The sequence below is a fragment of the Arachis ipaensis genome, chromosome B01, assembly GCF_000816755.2.
Source record: "Arachis ipaensis cultivar K30076 chromosome B01, Araip1.1, whole genome shotgun sequence".
Taxonomy (NCBI): Eukaryota; Viridiplantae; Streptophyta; class Magnoliopsida; order Fabales; family Fabaceae; genus Arachis; species Arachis ipaensis.
This window is the reverse complement of record NC_029785.2, coordinates 22904296-22911392: the sequence shown is the minus strand read 5'-3', so window position 1 is coordinate 22911392 and position 7097 is coordinate 22904296.

Below are 7097 nucleotides of genomic sequence, written 5' to 3'. Positions count from 1 at the left end.
ACCAAACCAGCGGCTCAGTTGAACATTATGGCGGACGATGCGGACATTAACAGGCTAAACGCCACATGACATGTTGCCGGGGCAGAGGACTTTGAGGTTGGTGTTGCTGTTTATTTTATTATTTATTTTTATAGTACGTGAGACAAGTTGCCATGTTAGCCCTATACGTAGTTCATTGTAGAAGTAGTGTCTAAATAGATTCTAGTTATAGCAATATGTAGTTGTCAGTAGGTCGAATATGTTTGTAGGATGTTAGAGGAACTTTGAGTAAGGAATTCAGTTGGTGTACGCTACTTTATTGCATGATATAATGTATGTTAAAATCGAAAACCTTTTAGCAATGTAATTTATGTCACCGAAATTTAAACTAAGTATACGAACACATTTAATTATGTTATGTACCATTTAATAAATGTAATTATTTTTTCATTAAATATCATATTATATATGCAAGAATATATTAAATTTTTATGTATTAAGTTTAAAGTAACATGACCGAGAGGCCCGCATGTAATGTGAAAACATTTTTATATAGTTGTTTACCAGTTGGGACGACTACTTCTGCCTCGGAGAGTTAGCCACAGAGTCCCACCATCCGATGCCATTCTCCCGTACCTGAGGGAGGCTGGTTTTGGAGACGCCATCCCACTGAGAGACTTCATGTTCGATAACGCGATGATCACAACATTCGTAGAGCGCTGACGACCGGAGACTCACACATTCCACATGCCATGAGATGAGTGTACGATCAGCGTGCAGGACGTCATCTACCACCTCGGATTACGCACAGATGGTGATCCCGTTGGTGGTTGCTTTCGTGACTTCCAGGCTCACTACCACACTGGGGCTTGGGAGTTGGTCGAGCGTTTACTCGGGGCCAGGCCACCTGTAGTTGTCCAGCAGGGAGCTTAGAGAAGAGAGGCTTTCTCGCTGAAGGTGACATGGTAGCGCGATCGGCTACGACAGATGCCGCCGGATACATCCGATCCGGACACCTTGCGACATTATGCGAGGTGCTACATCATGCTGATGATCGGGGGATACTTACTGACTGATAAATCAAACAACACCATTTATCTCAAGTAGCTGCCTGATGAGCGGATAATTTATATCCTTTTTGGCATTGTTTTTACATAGTTTTTTGTATGTTTTAATTATTTTTTATTATATTTTTATTAGTTTTTATTTAAAAATCACATTTCTGGACTTTACTATAAGTTTGTGTATTTTTCTGTGATTTCAGGTATTTTCTGGCTGAAATTGAGGGACCTGAGCAAAAATCGTATTCAGAGGTTGAAAAAGGACTGCAGATGCTGTTCGATTCTGACCTCCCTGCATTCGAAGTGGATTTTCTGGAGCTACAGAAGACCAATTGGCGCGCTCTCAATTGCGTTGAAAATTAGATATCCTGGTCTTTCTAGAAATATATAATAGTCCATACTTTGCCCGAGATTTGATGGCCCAAACTGGCGTTCAAAGTCAGCCTACAATATTTTGGCGTAAAACGCCCAAACTAGCACCAGAATTGGAGTTAAACGCCCAAACTGGCACTAAAGTTGGCATTTAACTCCAAGAACAGCCTATGCACGTGAAAGCTTCAATGCTCAGCCCAAGCACACACCAAGTGGGCCCCGAAAGTGGATTTCTGCACTATTTGCACTTAGTTACTCATTTTCTGTAACCCTAGGTTACTAGTTTAGTATAAAAACTACTTTTAGAGATTTATTTTAGAGAGTTTTTTATCTCTGGACATTTAGTCCTTAGACCTTGGACATGGAGGCTGGCCTCACGGCCATGCCTAGACTTTTTACTTATGTATTTTCTACGGTGGAGTTTCTACACCCCATAGATTAAGGTGTGGAGCTCTGCTGTTCTTCATGAATTAATACAAGTACTATTGTTTTTCTATTCAACTCACGCCTACTTCTTCTCTAAGATATTCACTCGCACTTCAACCTGATGAATGTGATGACCCATGACACTCATCATCATTCTCACTTATGAACGCGTGCTTGATAACCACTTCCGAACCTGATGAATGTGATGACCCATGACACTCATCATCATTCTCACTTATGAACGCGTGCTTGATAACAACTTCCGTTCTATCTGCAATAGCTTGAGTGTGTATCTCTTGGCCTCCTGGTTCACGACGCATGATTGCCTCTCCTGACAACAGAGCATTCCATTCCGTGAGATCAGAGTCTTTGTGGTATAGGATAGAACCATTGGCAGCATTCCTGAGATCCGGAAAGTCTAAACCTTGTCTGTGGTATTCCGACTAGGATCTGGGAAGGGATGACTGTGATGAGCTTCAAACTTGTGAATGTTGGGCGCAGTGACAGTGTGCAAAAGGACAATGGTCATATTCCGACGCTAGCGGGAACCGACAGATGATTAGCCGTGTGGTGACAGCCGCATATGGATTTGTTTTCATCCGAGAGGATCATACAGCTTGCCATGGAAGGAGGTAACGCATGGTTGGAAGAAGGCAGTAGGAAAAGCAGAAATTCAGAAGTAACAAAGCATCTCCAAACGCTTATCTGAAATTCCCACCAATGAATTACATAAGTATTTCTATTTTATTTTCTGTTTTATTTATATTTTAATTATCAAAATCTTATAACCATTTGAATCCGCCTGACTGAGATTTACAAGGATGACCATAGCTTGCTTCAAGCCGACAATCTCCGTGGGATCGACCCTTACTCACGTAAGGTTTATTACTTGGACGACCCAGTGCACTTGCTGGTCAGTTACACGGAATTGTGAAGAAGTCTTGAGATCACGTTCTTCCACACTAAGTTTTTGGCACTATAGCCAGGGAATGAACAATCACGATTTCGCGTACCAAGTTTTTGGCGCCGTTGTCGGGGATTGTTCGAGTTTGGACAACTGACGGTTCATCTTATTGCTCAGATTAAGTAATTTTATTTTATGTTTAAGCATTTTATTTTTAATTTTATTTTCGAAAAATAATTCAAAAAATATCAATAATAATACTTAGTTTTCTAAAAATTCTTCAGAATTTTTAAGAATGAATTCTAGAGTTTCATCATGATCTGTTGAAGCCTGGCTGGCTGTTAAGCCATGTCTAAATTTTTTTTTTGGACCGAGGCTTCCACTTATCATTGCAGGAGCTTTTTGATTCCCATCAATTTGACTGTTGTAAGTAATGCTCTGCTGAAGCTTGGCTGGCCATTGGCCATGTCTAATCTTTTGGACCGAAGCTTTCACATAAAGCTTGGTTGGCTATTAAGTCATGTCTAAATTTTTAGACCTGAGCTTTAGACTAGCATTGCATGATTCCTGGAATTCTCATTAAAAATTTTGAATTTCTTATTTTTTTTTTCCAAAATATTTTTGAAAAATACAAAAAAAATTAATAAAACCATAAAAACCAAAAAAATTTATATTTCTTGTTTGAGTCTTGTGTCAAGTTTTAAGTTTGGTGTCAATTGCATCTTTTTAATTTTGCTTTAATTTTCGAAAAATACATGCCTTGTGTTCTTCATTGATCTTCAAGTTGTTCTTGATGATTGTCTTTGTTTGATCTTTACATTTTCTTGTTTTGTGTCTTTCCTTATTTTTCATATGCATTTTTGATTTATTAGTGTCTAAAGTTTAAAAATTTTTAAGTTTGGTATCCATGTTTTTCTTTTCTTAAAAATTTTCAAAAATATGTTCTTGATGTTCATCATGATCTTCAAAGTGTTCTTGGTGTTCATCTTGGCATTCAAAGTGTTCTTGCATATTTTTCTTGTTTTGATTCATAATTTTTATGTCATGTTTCATTTTGATGTTTTTCTCTTTCCTCATTAAAATTCAAAAATAAAAAAATATCTTTCCCTTATTCTTCTCATAAATTTCGAAATTTTTGATTGATTTAGTCAAAAAGTTTTAAAAATTTAATTGTTTCTTATGAGTCAAGTCAAATTTTCAAATTAAAAATTATATCTTTTTCAAATCTTTTTCAAAATCTTTTTCTTAATTTTGTTTCATATTTTTTAAATTAATTCTAACATTTAATATTTTGATTCAAAAATTTCAAGTTGTTACTTGCCTATTAAGAAAGGATCAATCTTTAAATTCTAAAATCATATCTCTTAGTTTCTTATTAGTCAAGTATTATAATTCGAACCCTCTCTCCCTCTCTGTGTTCGAATTCTTCATCTTCTCTCTTCTTTATTCTACTCTTCTATTCTTCTACTCACATAAAGAAATCTCTATACTGTGACATAGAGGATTCCTATTCTTTTCTGTTCTCTTTTTTCATATGAGCAGGAGCAAGGATAAGAACATTCTTGTTGAAGCTGATCCGGAACCTGAAAGGACTCTAAAGAAGAAGCTAAGAGAAGCTAAAGCACAACACTCTAGAGAGGACCTAACAGAATTTTTCGGAAAAGAAGAAGAGATGGCCGAACCCAAAAAATGGTGGAGATGCAAGGAAGATGCTTGGTGACTTTATTGCACCCTCTTCTGACTTATGTGGAAGGAGTATCTCAATTCTTGCAATTGGAGCAAACAACTTTGAGCTTAAGCCTCAATTATTTTCTCTGATACAACAGAATTGCAAGTTTCATGGACTTCCATTGGAAGATCCTCATAAGTTTTTAGCTGAATTCTTGCAACTCTGTGACACTGTTAAGACCAATGGGGTTAATCCTGAGGTCTACAGACTTATACTTTTTCCTTTTGCTGTAAGAGACAGAGTTAGGACATGGTTGGACTCACAACCTAAAGATAGCCTGAACTCTTGGGAAGAATTGGTCAATGCTTTCTTGGCCAAATTCTTTCCACCTCAAAAATTGAGTAAGCTTAGAGTGGAAGTCCAAACCTTCAGACAGAAGGAAGGTGAATCCCTCTATGAAGCTTAGAAAAGATACAAGCAATTGATCAGAAGGTGTCCTTCTGACATATTTTTAGAATGGAGCATCATATGTATATTCTATGATGGTCTATCTGAATTGTCCAAGATGTCATTGGACCACTCTGCTGGAGGATCTCTTCATCTGAAGAAGACGCCTACAGAAGCCCAGGAACTCATTGAAATGGTTGCAAATAACCAGTTCATGTACACTTCTGAAAGGAATCCTGTAAATAATGGGACAACTCAGAAGAAAGGAGTTCTTGAGATTGATACTCTGAATGCAATATTGGCTCAGAACAAAATATTGACTCAGCAAGTCAATATGATTTCTCAGAGTCTGTCTGGAATGCAAGCTGCAACAGGCAGTACTAAGGAAGTTTCCTCTAAAGAAGAAGCTTATGACCCTGAGAATCTTGCAATGGAAGAGGTGAATTACATGGAAAAACCCTATGAAAACACCTATAATCCTTCATGGAGGAATCATCCAAATTTCTCATGGAAGGATCAACAGAAGCCTAATCAAGGCTTCAGTAACAATAATGGTGGGAGAGATAGGTTTGGCAATAGCAAACCTTTTCCATCATCTTCTCAGTAATATACTAGAGAATTCTAAGCAGAGCCACTCTGACTTAGCAACTGTAGTCTCTGATCTATCTAAGACCACTCTCAGTTTCATGACTGAAGCAAGGTCCTCCATTAGAAATTTGGAGGCACAAGTGGGTCAGCTGAGTAAAAGAGTTACTGAACTCCCTCCTAGTACTCTCCCAAGCAATACAGAAGAGAATCCAAAAAGAGAGTGCAAGGCCATAACTATAACCAACATGGCCGAACCTGGAGAGGAAGAAAATGCAGTGATTTTCAATGAGGAAGACCTCAATGGACGTCCACTAGCCACTAAGGAGTTCCCTAATGATGAACCCAAGGAATCTGAGGCTCATATAGAGACCATAGAGATTCCACTAAACTTACTGTTGTCATTCATGAGCTCTGATGAGTATTCTTCCTCTGAAGAGGATGAAGATATTGCTGAAGAGCAAGTTGCTCAATATCGAGGAGCAATCATGAAGCTGAATACCAAGTTATTTGGTAATGAGACTTGGGAGGATGAACCCCCATTGCTCATCAATGAACTAAATGATCTGGTTTAACTGAAATTACCTCAAAAGAAATAGGATCCTGGAAAGTTCTTAATACCTTGTACCATAGGCACCATGACCTTTGAGAAGGCTCTGTGTGACCTGGGGTCAGGGATAAACCTCATGCCCCTCTCTGTAATAGAGAAACTAGGGATCTTTGAGGTGCAAGCTGCAAGAATCTCACTAGAGATGGCAGACAATTCAAGGAAACAGGCTTATGGACTTGTAGAGGATGTCTTAGTGAAGGTTGAAGGCTATTACATCTCTGCTGACTTCATAATCCTAGATACTGGGAAGGATGAAGATGAATCCATCATCCTTGGAAGACCCTTCCTAGCCACAGCAAGAGCTGTGATTAATGTGGACAGAGGAGAGTTAGTCCTTCAAATGAATGAGGACTACCTTGTATTTAAGGCTCAAGGATCTTCTTCTGTAACCATGGAGAGGAAGCATGAAAAGCTTCTCTCAATACAGAGTCAAACAGATCCCCCACACTCAACTTCTAAGTTTGGTGTTGGGAGGCCAACATCAAGCTTTGAGTCTCTGTGAAGCTCTATAAGAGCTCACTGTCAAGCTATTGACATTAAAGAAGCACTTGTTGGGAGGCAACCCAATGTTATTTAATTTTATTTATTTATTTTCCATTGCTATTTTATGTTTTCTTTAGGTTGATGATCATGTGAAGTCACAAAAACAACAAAAAAAAATTCAAAAATAGAATGAAAAACAGTATTAAAAACAACACACCCTGGAGGACAAGCTTACTGGCGTTTAAACGCCAGTAAGGATAGCAGAATGGGCGTTTAACACCCAGCCTGGCAGTATTCTGGGTGTTAAACGCCATAATGGGCAGCACGCTGGGCGTTTAACGCCAGAAAGGGCTGACTGGCATCTGGCTGGCGTTTAACGCCAGAAATGGGCAGCAGAGTGGCGTTTAACGCCAGGAAAGGTAGCAGGGCTGGCGTTTAACGCTAGAAAAGGTAGCAAAGCTCACGTTAAATACCAAATTTGGCACAGAATGGGCGTTTGAACGCCAGATTGGTGCAGGGACTCAAATTCCTTGACACCTCGGGATCTATGGACCCCACAGG